The sequence below is a fragment of the Balearica regulorum genome, chromosome 2, assembly GCF_011004875.1.
Source record: "Balearica regulorum gibbericeps isolate bBalReg1 chromosome 2, bBalReg1.pri, whole genome shotgun sequence".
Lineage (NCBI taxonomy): Eukaryota > Metazoa > Chordata > Aves > Gruiformes > Gruidae > Balearica > Balearica regulorum.
This window is the reverse complement of record NC_046185.1, coordinates 54849328-54867151: the sequence shown is the minus strand read 5'-3', so window position 1 is coordinate 54867151 and position 17824 is coordinate 54849328. Positions and strand designations below refer to the sequence as shown.

Below are 17824 nucleotides of genomic sequence, written 5' to 3'. Positions count from 1 at the left end.
TTCTTTGGGGGCTATGCAAGGGTATTTTTTTAAATATGTAAAATGCCATTACTTTGTGTTTCAGGCATGATCTTGAGTTAACAGAAAGTTCTTGAAATGTGTTAAATGTGTTATTCATGGCGGGTGACATTCAGACTTGTTTCATGAAAATCTCATGTACCAGTAAATGACTGCTTGTTGTCTCAGCGAAAACATCAAACCATTTATAAGCCGTTATAAAAGAATACTTGTTTCTCATGAAGCATCAGCTTTATTTCTCAAGCTACAGCATTTTAAACATGAAAGTATTAATAACTGTGTGACTTTATCACATCGAAAAATATCCTGGGGTGAGAATCCATGTAGATTCAGTGCACACTTGATGTATGTTTGGCTTTGAAAACAAAGGGTCGATCTGTGCAGGGAGGGATGTTTCGTGAGTCTGCAGGATTGTGCTTTTTCAGTGTGTATAGCATGGCCCCGGGATACTGTGGTTTAGCATCTTATTCATCACATTTTTAACTGGAAATATGTTATGACTGCACAGTTTGAATTTTCAAAGTGTTTTGTTCAGACACAATTTCTCTCTAATCAAGTGAAAATAAATGTGCGCATATAACTGAAAAATAGGATTGCTGTCAACTAAGCTAAAAATTACGCTGAAAATGTGTTTATTCCAAAGGATCGTGATGGATTGTTTTTATTTGGGACAGAAGTTACAGAGTATGTAAAAGATTGTTACCCAGAACTAGACTTAAATAAGCATTGCTAAGCAGCTTGAATAAGTACGGTAAAGGAAGCCTTTAAAAAAAGATAAACTGCTGAAAAGATGATGGATTAGCTAGGTTTTATCACATGTTTCTGTTAATTTTTAATCTCCAGTATTAGCCATTTCTAATGGTAGGGGAATGATCCAAGTCTAAACATGTATATGGACACACAGCACTTCCTCTCGCATTAGCTGCCTAGAAACACCCAAAAAAAATAATGCTTGTTTTCTTTGGAAAGGTCTCAGTTTCTTAAAATGAATGGCACAGGTAGTGGAGAAGAAGAGTGTAAGCACTTACCTTGGCTTCAGTAGGAGAAATCCTACGGCCCCTTTGCGCCTGCCCCTGCCAGTCTCAATCGCTGTCACCATGAGCATTGGTGCAGAGGGAACTCGGGAGGATTGCTGAGGACTAGATATCTGTGGAAAAGCAGAAATGGGTCAGTATTTGGGACAACTGTGTTAATCTGAGAAAATGTACTGTATAGACAGCAAACTCCGTATCTCCTACACCCTTCCTGAGTAATTGATGTAACGCAGTTTGAGTAATTGTCAGCTGTCTCTGGAGGAAAATGAAATCTTTACTTTTTACTTGGTCTTTGACTGTATCAGCAGAGCTGGTTGTTCTTGAATAAAACAGATAAAAGAAAAGGAAAGTATAATAATCTTCTAAATCACAAATCTGTTTCATCCTGTGTGACACAGTATATGAAAGGGTAGTACATAAATAAAAGTTTAAAAAGTACATAGAATAAAAAAAGAGGGACCCCTCCCCCCTTTTTACATAGACCCCTTAAATTTTTACACTTTCCTTTATAGATCTTGGAAATACTTTGTGCGCCACAGACAGAGAATCCCTTTCAGTGGCTTCACTACCTATCAAAACTGATCTGTTGGCAAGCTGAGAAACAAAAGAAGTACTGAAATCTGCACGAGGATCACCCACCAGATGTTTGATCCCACTGAGAAAAGTCTTTATAGTTCAGAGGGTTAAAGAAGAATGTGGAAACCGGGGACTTGGAGTGTGTGTGTGGGGTAAAGGGCTAGAATAAATGTAAAGCATATGTGAATATAAAGAAGAATTCCGGGAAGCGTGGGGGGGGGAATGTAAAGAGAAAAAAACGGGATGCAATTTTGGATACATACACGCGTGCATGTGTTTGTATGAAATGTGTGTTTACTGATAAATGTGACAGAAGGGGTAAGTCATAGCACTGCTTTAATGGGTAAGAGGTGGGAGAAGGCGGCTCCCGTGTGGAATGGAGAGTGTTGATGTTTCTGTTTTCAGGCTGTGTGAAGATCTGAACTACCAAGGTATAGCATGCATCTATGGCTTGGCTTTTATTGCAGCCTTTTTCCTAAAACAGGGACTGGGTTTTGATCTCAGATGGGCTGCAGGTAGCGGGGCGGGAGCATATTTGAGATGGGAACAGCTGACCCCAGCAGACTCTTGTTTGCAGCCCTGTTGATGACCCAGTTCATGGAAGAGAGGAAGGGCAAACACCCATCTCCTGGGCTGTGTCAGACCAGACCAAGCCACACACTTAGGCCTGTGGTTTTGCTGTTCTCTTTAGTTGCATCCCGCTCCCCCAGCCAGGCTCTTCCCTCTCCCTCCCACCGCGCACCCCCTTCCCCTGGCTGCGGTCACTGGTTGTGCCCCTTCCTGTGGGCAGGAGCCTCTGGCACCGTCCAGCCTTCCCATCTCCCAGGAAGGTGGCTGAGCACCTACCCCCCTTCCCTCCTCCCGGTTTGGGATTATCCCTCCACACTCCTCCTCCTCCTCCTCTCTTCAGCCCTTGCAGTGGCTCAGACTGAGCCCTCCCCACCTCCCCGTAGGAGGTGAGTAAATCCTGGGAGGCAGCCACGCGCCGGGGAGCACCAGCAGCCTTTCCCCGGTGGCAATGGAGCAGGAGTCATCCCTGGTGGTGGAGGTTACCTTGTTTACTCCTTATGAATCTCAGGACAATTATGTGTAACACCTCCTGGTTTCCTAGGACATACTGGCTGCAAATGAAGTCTTGTTTAATAAGCCAGCAAATGCAAACAGACTGTGAGGAGGGGAAAAAAAAAAGAAGAAAAAAAAAAAAAAAAAAGCTCTTCCAGACCTAGGAAACATATGCTTACGCTGAGAGACCTGTTCTTGCACCCTGACTCGCATCGGGGAGTATCTTTATCTGCCAGTCTTCCCACGGAAATCGGTAAGCCTGTCTGTGAAACAAGGCTCGATTCAGTTTAGATGGAGGTATCAAAATCTGACCCTACCAAAGCGTAGCTTAGGTCAGGAAGCTGTAATCTCTCTAAGGACTCTGGAGATGATTACTTCACCGGGTCTGCTGAATTCATCGCTGTTTTCTTTCGATTAAATTACCGCTGTTGCAGAGGAAGGGTTGGGGCAGGCAGCTCTCGGCCCCTCTGCTCCCCAGCACGATGCGATGGCTGCGGGTGCCCCCCCAGCTGCGCTGGAGTCGGTGCACGGACACATACACCTACACAGAGAGAAACATCGCCGCTTGCCTACGCGGAGTTTTTGCAGCCAGAAACCTAGTACCTCTGGTTTGTTCCTAGTAGTGGTTCTTAACCTTACGTATCGGTAAGTACGAGGTTTGATAAAGGTAGAGGTGGTGGGTGAGGTATAAAAGCGTGCTCTCAGGAAAGCAGGGTGGTTTTGGTTTAGCCGGATGGGCTCGGTAGGCCAGGCGCTGGTTGCACAGAGCCCTTCGCACGGGGCGTCTGGCACCGGCGTTGGCTGGGGAGGGCGACGGGCAGGTGCCCTGTGGGAGGTCAGCACGTCCCCTTGTCCCCAAGCGGGAGTAAAACGCGGGTTTCGCTCCCGCTTCAGCGGCTGGCGCTGGGCAAAGTTGCCTCTTCTTGTAAGCAGGTTTCTTCATTGGTCCCTTCATTATGGCAGTAGGTGGCTGGATAAGCACGTGGCTCGCTAGGCAAGCGCCGGGGTAAAATCTTGAGAGCAACGGTGGAGTGAGAGGCTCAGCCGCGGGCTTGAAAGGTGAAGTGAGGTGGCAGGTTTTTTTATCTTGGAATTCATCTTTTCCATTTCTTCTGCCTTTCTCTTTTGGATCATTCCAGAAGACTGAAAGTTTTGGTTAATTACATGTGCTTTAAGGGAAACACTGTAATGTAGTTTCCACTTACTGGAGCATTATTCTTGTACAGCTGGAGCTGGCAGCCCTTCATTCCCTTACCACCTCCTTTTTCTCCTAAAAATAGCGGCACACTACAGTGGGATTACAGGAGAGGCAGAAGAACGTTTCCTGAGTAACAATTTTTGCCGGATGGTGGTTGTGGTAGCATCAAGAGCAGATTTTGGGGGAGTCGGAAGGAGATATAAATAGGAACAGAACGAAATGGGACGGAGGCAGAGCTGGGGTGGAGAGGACGAGGCTGGTAGGCGGGAAGCGACTGGACGGCGAGGTTCACTGGGCTGTGTAACAGCCTGCCCAGGGAATTGGGAGAAACCTCAGTACTTGAATCATTTAGGAGTTGCTGAGACAGAGCACTCAGCAGCCCCGTATGGGTAACAACCTCACGGTGCGGATAGGAGGCACAGGCAAGATGACCTAATTTCCATTTCTGATTTCTATGATTTATTAAAGAGTTTTGCAGGCTTTCTCTTAGCAGGCTTAGAGTTGGAATTTGAAGCATGGCAATTAGGAGGGTCCTTTAATACCTTGCCAGCGCGCTGTCAGGGTTTGATCACTTACTTGCAGGGGTAGCGAGCTCAGTGTGGGTAATTCACTGTGGCAAATGGAAGTTGTGGACAGGCTCTACTCCGGATTAGGTCTGTTGTGGACACTGGTTTACATTCTGTGCTCAGTCCTGCTCTCAATGCCACTAGTCCTATATGTAGGTTATGCATGTGTATATAATGACAATAAATAATGTATTCATGTGCTATAGTAGATATCTTGGAAAAAGTGAAAGTAAAAAAAATCGCCACCACCCGCAACCACTTCTCATGCCACCCTATTTAATGACACTCTCAAGACCTACAGAATAGTTGATTTGTCTTAGTTTATTCTGATCTTGGGAGTCCCTTTCTGCCTGTGAAGGGTTGGAGAAGAAGAGGTAGCAGACAAGGCATCTGCCCCCACCGCTTGTCCAAGGCAGGGAGAAAAGACAGCGCCCACCGCCTTCATCAGTATATTTAAATATATTCAACTAGGCTTTCTGTCTGCATAAACCGTGTGCCTACTTGCATTTGCACATAAGTAAATAGGTTGCAGAATTAGTTATTGTGATGGTGAAATACTGATATCGCTAAAGTTACTTGAGAAGCCTGCCTTTCTCTTCAGAGTGTTGATGTTGAAGTTACTATTTCTGATCTGTACCCACTGTCCGCAGTTCTTGCAAAGCCAAACCATCCGGAATTTCACATTTAAAGTTCAAAAGGGTTTTATCCTCATTTGCTAGTGATGTGACAAAGATTTCTTGACTTATTCTTCATTGTGTGAACCCCAAACTGTTTTTCTTCCGTTCACATCATATATAAACCATGAATATTGTACTTTGCAGTTTCTCTACTAACTGCAGAGCGGTAAAGCCAGTCCTTTTCTCAGCCTGAGGGGACAGTGATCAAATTAAGGATGCAGAACTGAAGAATAAAAACAAGTTCCTTCTTTTTAAACTTTTACCACCTTCCCAGTGCTTTGCTATTGGAACAGACCTAAAACATCTCTTGCCAGTATATGGCAAATGGCATGGTTTTGGGGTTACCCATGGAGGCAAGCGGTTGTAGTTTCTATGTTGCACTGGCCAGAAGGATACCGGACTGGGTGCCTCCAAAGAGAGGGACCCTGAGTAAAGAAACCTCTGGGCAATTACACACCTGGGACCCACACACCCGCCCCTCATGCGCCCTTCACACGCTGTCCACACGTCCTTTAGTCCAATGGTGATTTTTGGTCTGGAGTCTTCTAACATCTAATTGGATTCTTCTTCTGTGTCCAGGCAGGCAGGCTCTTATCTTGTTGGCTTGCAGTTTCCGCAGTTTTCCCCGAAGGTTGGAGCCTCCGTATCTTCTGGTTTAGAGTCCTTGTGCACCTGCCCTTGCTGGTGGAGCATGGAGAACTGAAGAGTCCCAGGCTTGGGAAAAACACTACCGAGACTTTAGTGTGATATCAAAATACTTTGCCATACTAAAAGACTAAACACAGCATTGCACTAGCTGTTAGGGAAACTACTAGGAAAATTACTGAGAAAAATACCTCTATCGCAGCCTAAAGGCTTCAGCAAATCTAGCTACTCATGCTAAGTAAAGCTAAGCAAACAGCCCAATTCACACTCTATTGTATTCCTAAGTGATTTATTCTAATTAAAACCTACTTATTTATGTTAAACAACTAATATCCCTCAACAGTTATTGCACTTTATGTTGCTGTTTGCCTGTGTCCTGCATTTTCCATCATCTGAGGCACTGCTTTCTAACTCTTGCCAGTGTTTCTTCTATCTAAAAGCAAGGTAGCTGGTATGAAAGAAAATGCCCCCCGTGACCTTCTATCCTGTGATCTTGCTTTGAAGAGCACAATCAGTGTAGTTATGCTTTCTTCTTCTAACCAGTTTGTGGAAATTGATACTAGGGTTTAATATCTCCATAGATTTGTAATAAATCTTGCTGTGCTTTTTTTTCTTTTTTCAGTAAAAAAATGTTGGTGTGCACTAGATGAAGCAGCAGCAAGCCATCACGTTATAAAGATACACATTGCGCTAAGAAGACATTTGCCATTTTCTAGCTTTCACACAGTTATAAAGGGATAATACAGATGCATTAACTACATACTACATTACATAGTTTACTTTTTTTTAAAGCACGCCGGGGTTATCGTTATTCCTAACTGTGAGTCTGCTTCCTTGATAATGTCCTCTGCGCCTTGGATGTTGTAAGAAGAAAAATTGCTGCAGGATGGGACTTGGCAAAGAAATCAAGGTCTCGGCCAAGGAAATGCATTATCTGTTCATTTTCTAAGCAAAACTAGTTCATCCAAAGTGAGTGTTTTGTATCTGGTTTCCACTGGCTGTATTTTGATTTTGTAATGTAGATGTGATAAGCAATTATTTCTGCTTATGTGCCATTGTTTAAAAAATACTAGTGGTTAAATATTTCTTAATTAAATGTTGGCTGCTGAGCCTGAAAGAAACTGTCCAGAAACTCAGAAGGGATAGCACAAACATTAACAAGAGTCTGAATAAGTGTTTACATGATGAATAGCATTATTTCCTACTTAGAAACATACTAGTTGGAGTTGGCTGGGCAGAAGCCACTCTTTGACTGGTGGCACATTTAAGCCCAACATCTTCAGATTCTGAAGTGAGGAATCCTCTTTCTGGTGGTACTTAGTCTTTGTTTTAAGACCTCATATAACCTACTCTAATCTAGTATTCTGAAGTTATAGAGTCACAGAATGGTTTGGGTTGGAAGGCACCTCAAAGACCATCTAGTTCCAACCCCCCTGCCATGGGCAGGGACACCCTCCACTAGACCAGGTTGCCCAAAGCCCCATCCAACCTGGCCTTGAACACTTCCAGGGAGCCAGGGGCAGCCACAGCTTCTCTGGGCAACCTCTTCCAGTGTTTCACCACCCTCACAGTAAAGAATTTCTTCCTAACATCTGATCTAAATCTGCCCTCTTTCAGTTCAAAGCCATTACCCCATGTCCTATCACTCCATGCCCTTGTAAACAGTCCCTCTCCAGCTTTCCTGTAGGCCCCTTCAGGTACTGGAAGGCTGCTGTAAGGTCTCCCTGGAGCCTTCTCTTCTCCAGGCTGAACAACCCCAACTCTGCTGCTTCCCTAGCTCAAGGATGTTCTTTAGTAGCTCCTAGGGCTGGTAACTGACTGCTCTGCTTGATCCTTTGTTGTAGGCACCGTAAAGATTAATAATTCAATTTGTCAGGTGAAAATTTAAATTTCATCAGTCACACCTCTTGTAGAGTTATCCTGTGATTAAAACTGACAAACAATTTTCAGTGAAACACTGTTTTCGTGTTCTCCTAACCTCTCAAAGCATTCATATTTGAAGCTTAAGCGTGTTACATGCACTCTTCAAAATTCACCTTGAAAAGATATGTTTAATGTAAGGAGGGAGGAAAGCTTCACCTACAGTTTAGATAGAACTGAAGGCATATTAATTTCTACTTACAATGTTGACCTTTCTTTCCTTGCTGCTAGGAACAAGCCATAGCTGTCCAAGCTTTGAATTTTTGCACCTGTCTGGTATGATCTCTTCGCTGAGCAATGATGCTTTTAGACTTGACAAACCCAGAACCATTAATCTTCTGGTAGCCTACCAAAATAGCCTTACGGTAGCTGATAAATCCTGTGCAGTTATTGAAATATTTTGCAACATTGAACCCCCTTCAACCAGCAGGATAAAATTGAAACCGAATGCGTTCCTTTCCTGAAGGTGCCCCTGTTTCCTGTAAGCAGCAGGTTACTTCCAGCGAGGCTGCAGCCTTCATCCCCAGTGAAAGCAGCCCGCGGTTTCGGAGATGCGAAAGCTGGATCTAAGTACTCGGTTTATCTCTGCCGCGTGAGGCAAAAGGCAAAAGCCAAAGCGCGCTGCGACACCTAAACACGTTGAGAGGAGACGTGGGGGTGTCTGACCCCCAAAATCCCCTCGTCTTCATCAGCAGGCGACACGATGGCTGAGGGCTGGTGTGCTGCCGGGATGGCCGGTGGACGCTCGCCAGACGTGTTATGAATGGAGCCCGCTCGCTGTTTGTAACGATAGCGCTTGGGCAGTCAAGCAAATGTTGCCCTACGCTGCAACAGAGTATTTGGAGATGTTGGCTCTGGTTTTGCAGTGCACAAAGTTGCAGAGCTCTGGGATTGAGGATGCCGTGCGCGATCATCCGGGGGCTCAGAGGCTCAACAGGTGTCCCAGACACTTGGGGTCACAAACGTATCACAAGTTTGTGGCTGTCTGGTGGGGTTTTCTCGTCCTGGATCCGCAGGGCTTGTGGATCATCGTTCTCCTGAAGCCCGTGGTGTGTGTGCACAGGGTGATACGCGTCCCCCAGTCTGCGGTATTCGGCCGTACCCCCGTGTCCTCTTACGTCGTGTTAACCCAGAAGTACAGTGTTTGCTTCAGACATCTTGTCCTTCCTTTTTCAACTGTGAAGCTGGTAATTTTCTAATACAGTATCGAGTCCTCTTGAACACTGAAACAACATTATCAGACAAAAACGTCGCCAACCATCTCTACCCTTCATGTAATGATTTACATGAATGTGAAAAACAGATTTTCAGGATTGAGGTCCTAACCCCAATTTACTTTTACAATCTAAAGTAAGATGTTTGGGTTTTCATTACGTTTATTCAGAAGGTCTTTCCAAATCCTAATTCTTTCATTACAGAGCTGCTGTTTAAACTTTGGGCTTTGTAAGCCATGGTGGTTGTACAGTTCTTTCCTGTGTATTTTCTGTGCAAAATGTGGAAGCACTTGCGGCTTTTATCCATCAATTTTCAAACCTTTGCACTCCACCTGTTGGCACTGTAAAAATGCATTAGTTTAATAATTAAGATAATACTACTTGGCCGTTTAATTTCTCTAGTAAAAGATGGGACAAGTTGTAAGTGAGTGATAGGGTTTTAGCCTAAAACCTGTAAGTGTAAGAGGCTTTGGTCCTAGCCCATGATCTTGGAAATTGGAAAAAGAACTTTTTAGGGACTACTTAGAAACAAATGATGGATATTGGCGCCATCTCCGAGTGCGGCAGCTGGAAAGTTTAATTATAGGCTGGAAAGTCAGTTAGGGATTAAGGAAAGTGTTAGCAGAAGGGGTGAATGCTGATGACAGCTGTTTGCTGTAGGCTTCAGGGAAGCAAAGTACATATAGAACATAAATAAAGCATAGGGCCAAACATATGCTGGCTTTGTGCATTCAAAAACTCCAGGTCACTTGTGCCTTGAGACGTGAACCTGGTTTGTATGAAGTTATTTTAAAGGCTCGCACACGCGGAGAGGTGTGCGTAGAGGGGGGGCAAAAATTCCTGCCTTTGTTTCAGAGCGTGGGCGAGCTTGTGTTCGCTGTTGGAAAACGGCACCTGGGCCAGGGATAAATATAAACCCCGAGAGAAGCATGCGTCCGCATTAGGCGAGGGGCATTGGCCTGAGAGGGGGAGATCCCTACGGTGAAACGTTCGGGGCTGAGGACCTGACATCCGCCTGCTTTACGCTGGCTTTACTCTGGTCCCAAACAGCATGCTCACTGCCTGTGCCTGCCGAGACCTGCAAATTAACGCCAGTTAGAAAACCCACGCTGCCGAGCGTGGCGTTTGTGAGCACACTGTAGCTCGTGTTGCAAACCCACACCGGTAGCTGAGGGAAAATTCCAGATCCTTTTGCCTTTAAAAGTTTATACATGGGGAAATAGTTCTGCATCTACATAGGGTACCTATAAATCTTGTCATATAGATTGGGCACCACTGCTGAGATTAGTAATGGTGCAAATTGCTAGGACAGTTCTAGCCCATACAGTGTTAAGGCTGAATCAGTCTTCCCTTTCTGTCATTTTTCTCAGTTTAGGTTTTTTCACTCAAGTACATTCGATCTGGTCTGAAAATAGCTTTTTTTTTTTTCCTATGGTGCTTTTTTTTCACTATATAAATTTTGTTTGAATGAGGAGGAGTTGGAAGGGATGTGTGCCAGAATTAAGCTCTCTAGGTGCATACATGACTTAACGAATCTGCTTTCTAACATGCTACAGTAACCAGAGGTCATCCTCTGAGAGGACAAAGAATGATAACATGAGCTATCTTTAAAAAAAACCACCACAAAACCAAAAAAAAACCCCAAACCCCAAACACCCAAAGCAACCAAAAAAAACCCACCACAAAAAACCAAACCAAAAGTCCAGCCTTTTTGTTTTGAAGAGTGTTTGAAACAGACGTGCAATGGTGACTTGGTGGAGTTTCTATTCTTACACCGAAGGGTAATAGCCAATACGGAAAAGTTTGGATTTATCCCTGTTGGATGCGAGTGTTAAGATTGCCTTTTATTCAGCTGCAGTGGTAGATGCGCTCTACCTTGCAGACTGCTGTGGTCTGAGCATTAAAGGAATAAACTAAGGCAATCATCTTCCTCATAAAATCAAACTAATTTGAACATGTGGCATTATTATAATACGTTCCATAGATTTATAGCTGTACATGATCTTCCTTGACAATTAACAGCTTGTAGAGCACAAAAATGTGTCTAGTTTCATAAGCTACAAAACTGTCCCGTGTGAGACTTCTGGGTGTTACAACACCGAGGTTGTTGCAAAAAGGTAGTAATTCAGCCTTTCCACACATAATTCACTATGACCAGCCATAATGAATGTATGGCTGAAGTATATAGCTTAGTACAGCCGGCTGCTTGAAAAGTGACGGTGGGATCTTCATACCAAAAATGGGCAGCTTTCGGGTATTTGCCGATTTTGGTTACAACTGGAGCTGGTTGGCAGTGAAGTGGCTGGTTATCCCACCGATGGTGTTTTCTGTCCTCGCTGGGGTGAGCGTGGGCAGCACCCCGCGCTGGGTGGGTGCCGTGGCACGCAGGGGCTGCTGGCTCCCTCTCTAGCCCAAATGCTTCCCGCTCGCTGGGGACAGACAAAGGTATTTACACCCCTCTTTCTTGGAGGGCTTACGGTCCTTGGGAAGCTCTCTGGCAATGGAAAGAAAGCACTTTATGTGGTATTTAAAATGCTGGACAAGAATTCACAGCAGGCGTTTCCTTTCCTCTGAAGTGTGAGCGGAGGGAGAGAAGAAAGAAAAAGCCCTAATAAAATACAGCTCACTTTAGGGATGTTGAAACCGAACCACTTGAACCCCTTTTACTTAAGGTTATGTCAGTGTAGGTCAAGCAATGCACTGAACTGCAGATGAAACAATAAGAAATAAAAAGAACCCTCATCTTCCTGAAGGCAGCACGCTTTTACGAGATTGTAAAAGATTACAAATGGGGTGAAACGGGGAAGAGCCTCGAGTCTGTGTGTTTTGGGAGTTGTGCCCTTTATTGTACGCTTGCATGTGAGGGTGTATGTGTGAGCAAGAGAAGAAATCTTTAACTTGCGCAGTCTGCAGGCTGCTGGGATTTTGGGGGTTGTTTTTGTTTAGTTTTTTTCCCCAGTTGATTCTTTTTCCCCCCAGCTTGGAAAACCCATTAATTACAGCTGTAATTCTGAGGCTTAGTTCCAGTTCTGGGCATAAAGGACACTGCCATGTTTCTGGTCTTATTTAGTGCTAATGGATTAGATTAAAAAAAAGTCTCAGAACCCCACCCTGAAATATTGCAAGCTGCTTTTCTTCTTAAGAACTCCTAAATATCCAAGTCCACACTTGCATCTACTTAAGCCAGCTCGAACTAGCTTCTCTGCGAGTTTTCAGTCGTGTGAATGCCAGCCATTGTCTAGCAACTGGTTTGAATGAAATGGTATCCTATGTTGGCCTCTCAGCCCGGTCCTTGGCATCGTGTCCCCATGGGACCTTTACTGTCAGTACCAGGGACAGGAAGAGTAGATGTTCTCCTCGGTGGTGTAACATAGGTTGGGGTTTTGCTCCCTCTTAAGAAACCAGTATCAAAGCTGTTCTTAAAATACAGATTAAAGGAATCAGCCTCAATCAGTCTTTTGATTTCCCATTTTTTCAGTGGCGTAGCATAGCGTGGAGTTCATCTCGTGAGTGCATTAAGATGCCCACATTAACCTGAAATTGCAGTCTTTCCTCACCATTTAACTTTTTGTTCAGTAAGGGCTGAGGCAAACATTTGCCAGCACACCGAAAGGGACCTGACACTTCTGTTGCAAATAATTTTTCCCCAAAAGCACTGCTTGTGTTGAAACAGTTTGGGTTCTGGCTTGCAGCCATGGGTTCACCTAAGCATATTACAAGAAGTGACAGGTAGACAGAAGTAATACATATTTTAATGTGCTTGACTCGGCTAGAGACCATAAAATAGGGTAGACTAGACTTTCCTTTCCCAGCAGATGTGAGCTTGCTCCCAATTTATTAATAAGTTACGACACTGCCAGCGCTGCCACTTGGGTCACCTTAATGGCCCTGAAGCTCTTGAAAGGAGATGAGAACACCAGGTTCCTGTGTTTTTTGGAAGATGTTCTCAGCTCCTGTGAAACCGCTACAGAAAACGTGCTGAGGGGTCACCCCAGCCAAAATGCTAGTGCCCCTAACACCTGCCAGGGACTGAGGTGACTGTTTCTGGAGTGGATATTTCAGCAGTGGATGGAAGCTATAAGTGAAATTGGAACTGCTTCCAATTGGTACTCCCTAATACTTTAATAAACAAGGGAGTATTATGGCTTGAATGCACTTTGGATACAGGGAGCCACAGTTGTTCTAATATAAATCATGTGCGCTCTGTCACTGAAACTAGATCTCACACATTAATAAATACTTCACTTGTTTGAATGATGTTCAGCACAAGAGAAGGAACTTTTTAAATACAAAATAAAAAAAAAATCAAATAACATCTACTTAGTTGATGGTGTTTTTTCCTTTTTATTAAATGTAATGTAGTTAAGATAGTTTTCTTCCACTTGGGACATCTTTAGGCAGGAGTTTGGAGAAAACAGTGTGGGATTATGAATGGATTGAAGGTTAAAACTAAGTTGGTAAGTGTCATAATATAGTGAAAATATTGAACACTCTGCTACCAAGAGGTATAAAGAGTAGTATTGTTTTCAGACGTAAAGCCATCTTTGCAATCTGTTCAGCACCAGTAAGCCCAGTTGATCTTCAGCTGAAAGTAGGATTTGGATGCCATTGCTCGGGAAGGAGGTGAACTGATGGGAAAGAGAACAGAGGAGAGAGAAAAGAGCCTGAAAGGGGACTAAAAATAGGACTTGCCAGAAGATGCAAAGGAGAGAGTGGTCTGAGGGGTGAACAGCAGCCGTCTGCAAGCTGCAGGGCCATGTTACATATCGACCGTTGTCAGGGTGAGGAGGAGTGTGCATACATTTCAAGTAGGAAGAATTAGGTCAGACATTTGGGAAAATTTTCCTAAACAGTGAGGCTAGGGAAGCAGTGGAATAAATGGCCTGTGGGGAACATGAAAACTTCAGCATTGTGGGATTTTAGTAACAGGTGACGTAAATATATACCAGGTAGAGTTTAGACAAGGGAGGCTGGGAAGGGGATGACAAAGCACGATGTCAGCATGCAAGACACTTCGAAGCAATGAGCCTTCTAATTAATATCCAGCACGTATCTGACGTGCTTGTTTTGTTGGTGGTGCTTTTGGCATACTTGCATGGCTGTATCTCTCCAGAAAAAGTTTGGTGGCTGTTGCTGCAGGGATAATTAATGCTGTTCTGGAGCTGGGGGAAGGATTAGTTGGTTTCTTGCTTCTTTGCAAACCTTGAAAAAAAAAAATGATTTCTGAAGGGTAAGGTTTCTGTGGCCCCAGCTGCGGTGAAACACATGCATATAGCAAAGGCGATGGAGAGCGGAGTGGGTTGGACCCCAGCTGCAGGGTACCGCTTCCCCAGCACATTCGTGACATCCAGGGAGGGGGTGGATTACCTCATTCATTTTTTAGTTTAGATGTAATGGCCATGTGAATATTGGCATGGAGATTTCTGTCCCCACAGAAAACAGACTGCAGAGTGGACAGAAGAGGGGAAGGAGAGGTGAAATGCAACTCTTTCGTTTATCTGGCATCAGCCATAGCTGCTAGAAAAATTTTTTGGTTGTAGAACCACAATTCATGATGAAGTAGGGAATAATTCTCTGTATCTTCTGCATATTTATTAGCTCTTCAGAAGGTTGAATTGTGCACTAAAATATCAAAATTGTTTGATAAGTTAAACTTTGAAATTATAAATGCCTTCTTGGGTGAATCTTTCCAGTAAGGAGCGAGACAGTTACCTTCCCCCCCCCCCCCCCGCCACGTAATGTGGAATGTAAGTTGAATTTTGCATGCTGTGATCTGAAGGGTACTGAAAGAAACAGATTGGCATAAAATAATCGTTAGATACAACACACAGCGGTCCTTTGTCACATGCCCAGAGAGTCTTGCATTGAGTCCTGCGTAACGTTAGGAGGAAGGATGGAAAAAATCACTGTTTATGGAACTGTTATACTGATTTGGGCACTTTCCTGGTTAGCACACAAGACAAGTTTGAAACTCAGCACACGGAACAGGGTCTGGTATTGAGGTCTTTCACTTTAGTTCTGGATTGTAGGATTCTCCCTTAAGGTAGATTATTTGGATTATTTAGTAGGTACCAAATTAGTGGTTTGTAGCCTTAAAAACACACTGTCAAACATTTAGCAGTGCTATGTATAAGGAAAAGTACGTGAGGAAGGAAATATTTCAGGTTGTAAAGTCATTCATTCCTGAGTTAGGAAGTAGCAGCATCTAGCTTAATTACCTTCACTTCTGCTTTCAAATTATCAACTTGATACAGAATAGATTTGTATTTTTTTTAAATGCTCAATTCCTGTTGAGTAATCTAGAATGATTTACGTGACTTACTTTCTTTTTTGAATCCCCAGCGATTTAAAAGCTGCAAAGAGCTTTTCTTCCTCTTTCTGCTGCAAGAGTTTGTCCATTCCCTCTTACTCTTATTTTTGTGATTAAGCTGCATCACTGCCACTTTCTTCTTTCTTATTCTTCCCCTCCTGCCTTTCTCCCCTATTTTTTTTCTGACCGCTGTCTTGTGGGGGCACTTCAAGCCCCATTGCCTTAACCCCTTCTGTCTGCTCTGAGCTGCTGTCATTTCTATGTCTTAAGTCCAAGATAGTCATACGCGTCGAGGAGGAGTTGCCAGATCCGGTGATACAGAATCACAGAATCACAGAATGGTTTGGGTTGGAAGGGACCTCAAAGATCATCTAGTTCCAACCCCCCTGCCATGGGCAGGGACACCCTCCACTAGACCAGGTTGCCCAAAGCCCCATCCAGCCTGGCCTTGAACACTTCCAGGGATGGGGCAGCCACAGCTTCTCTGGGCAACCTGTTCCAGTGCCTCACCACCCTCACAGCAAAGAATTTCTTCCTAACTTCTAATCTAAATCGACCCTCCTTCAGCTTAAACCCATTACCCCTTGTCCTATCACTACATTCTCTGATAAACTCCCTGATATCATCTTCAGAGACAGCATAATCCAGTAGAATATTGCATCAGGAGTATATAATGCAATTACTGTATAGCTGTATGTATAGGATTTCAGGGTTTAATAGGTAAAAAGAGTTAGACCCTCTTCAAAGATACCTGTTTTCTTTGTCAGGCTGTATTGGATGCTGGTCTTCAAACCCTCAGAGTTGAGCATAGCTGCACAGATGGTGAAAGGTTTTGACTTTATTGGGATGTTATGTGAAGATGCAGAAAGCTTGCTCTTAATTTCTTGTAGAGCTCATCATGCAAAGGACCCTCAGGACTTAGCTCGTATGCATTGGGGCAACATGTGCACAAGCTTCCCATGCTTTGAAACCACATAACTAAAATGGTCCTAAAAGACAGAACAAAAGTGGAACTGAAGCAGGGAGAGAATCCTGCTTACTCGGTGATTTTCAGTGAGATTGCTCTACCCTGCAAACGCCTGGATCCACCATAAAGATTCTTGTCGTCCGTGCGTTTCCACTGACCAATTCGTTCCTAGAAGTCCCTGCTCCCACACCATCTGTAGGTCTTGGTTTGCATCCAACACATTATTTAACAGCTGGTGGCTTTGAGGCATCAGGGCCGACTGCTAGTATGTGCACTTGAGTTTTTTTTGGGGGGGGATATGTTGAACTGCATTTTTGGAGCTGGCAGTTTCTCCCGGTTGCTGGTCTGGCACGCTGTCGTCTGCGTGGGGCTAGGAGGATGGTTTTGGAGTGACAGTATAACCTGGAGCACGGATGTCGTGGGCTAGCGGCTGGTGCCAAATGAAGGGCGTTTTTTGTAATCTGTAGCAGGTTGTTAAAGCGCTGGGGAGCATGGGGATCCCAGGAGAGTTTAAGTATAAAAAGCTGGCTGGCTGATGCCACGGGTTTGGTTGTTTAGACTCACAAGATTTTAATTTGTTTGGGGAGCCAGCGGTTTCCTGATGCGGTGCTCCAAACTGGAAAGTCTATTACTTGGTATTGCAGGGTGTGTTTTATGTTCAAAACTGACGTGAATGCCCAGGAGATGAAAATCTAAACACGAAGTGAATAATCCATGTCAGAAAAACAAAAGCTATTACGACTAAACACGCCGTGGCGCCTCATCATGAAGCCTTACTGCATCAGACTGGTTTAATGCCTTCAAAAGTTGAAAAGCGGGATGTAAAATTAGTATGATATTTGGGAAGAAAAGACAAAAAAAAAGGAGAATGAAGTAGGAGCACTTTCAGCCCTAGGCCTCAGCACGATCGCTCTCCTCACACAGAGCTGCCTTTATGTAACTAGGGCCCGGTCTGGATTCAGAGGTGGTTCCTCTGGGTTTTTCACTGCCCGTGACTTCTTCCTTCCTTTCGGGTCTGCCTGAGTTTGAAGTTTTCCCAATTATTTTGATCCAGCGTTCAAGAAAACCTGCTGCTCCCCGGTGACAGAGAGCAGGCGCTGATCCGGGATGCCATGGGGGCAGCCATCGCTGAAGCGCCCCATCTTGCATGACCTGTGTTGGATGGCTGCATCCCAGAATAAATGAAAAAGCTCAGTTCTGGGCAGGTTTATGGAAAACACTGTGGCCTGCTGAAGCTGAGCATGCTTCAGGGCAGCAGTACGCGTGGGCCCATGTAGGGGTAGGAGCAGAGGAGCTCTTGGCTGCGGTGATAACGTGTGTCTTGTTGGGATGGAGCAGCGGTGGAGGATGGAAATAGTGGTGACTGGCTGGACGAGGCATTAGCCTGCTGACTGCAAAATGTCTGTCTCCTCTGCCCCAAATGCTTCCTTCTTTTCCATCTCTGAACCACACTGGATTGCAGAAAAGGCTACAAAAACGTAAAAAAAAGAATCCACCCAAAACCGTAAAAATGGGGAAAAATCCATTTACTGCAACAGCGAAAATGTTGTAATACTACGTTGCTTTTGCGAGTAGTAGGCTGGGGAGGGTTTAATTCATCAGTGAGCAGTCCTTTGTGACTTTTAAATAATAAAGCA

General features: G+C 44.4%; 1 protein-coding gene across 50 annotated transcripts in view; it reads left to right on the top strand.

Annotated features, from left to right (window-relative positions):
• Positions 1 to 17824, top strand: part of EPB41L3 (erythrocyte membrane protein band 4.1 like 3) — a 145439-nt gene that overhangs the window by 51238 nt on the left and 76377 nt on the right. The window lies entirely within an intron of this gene.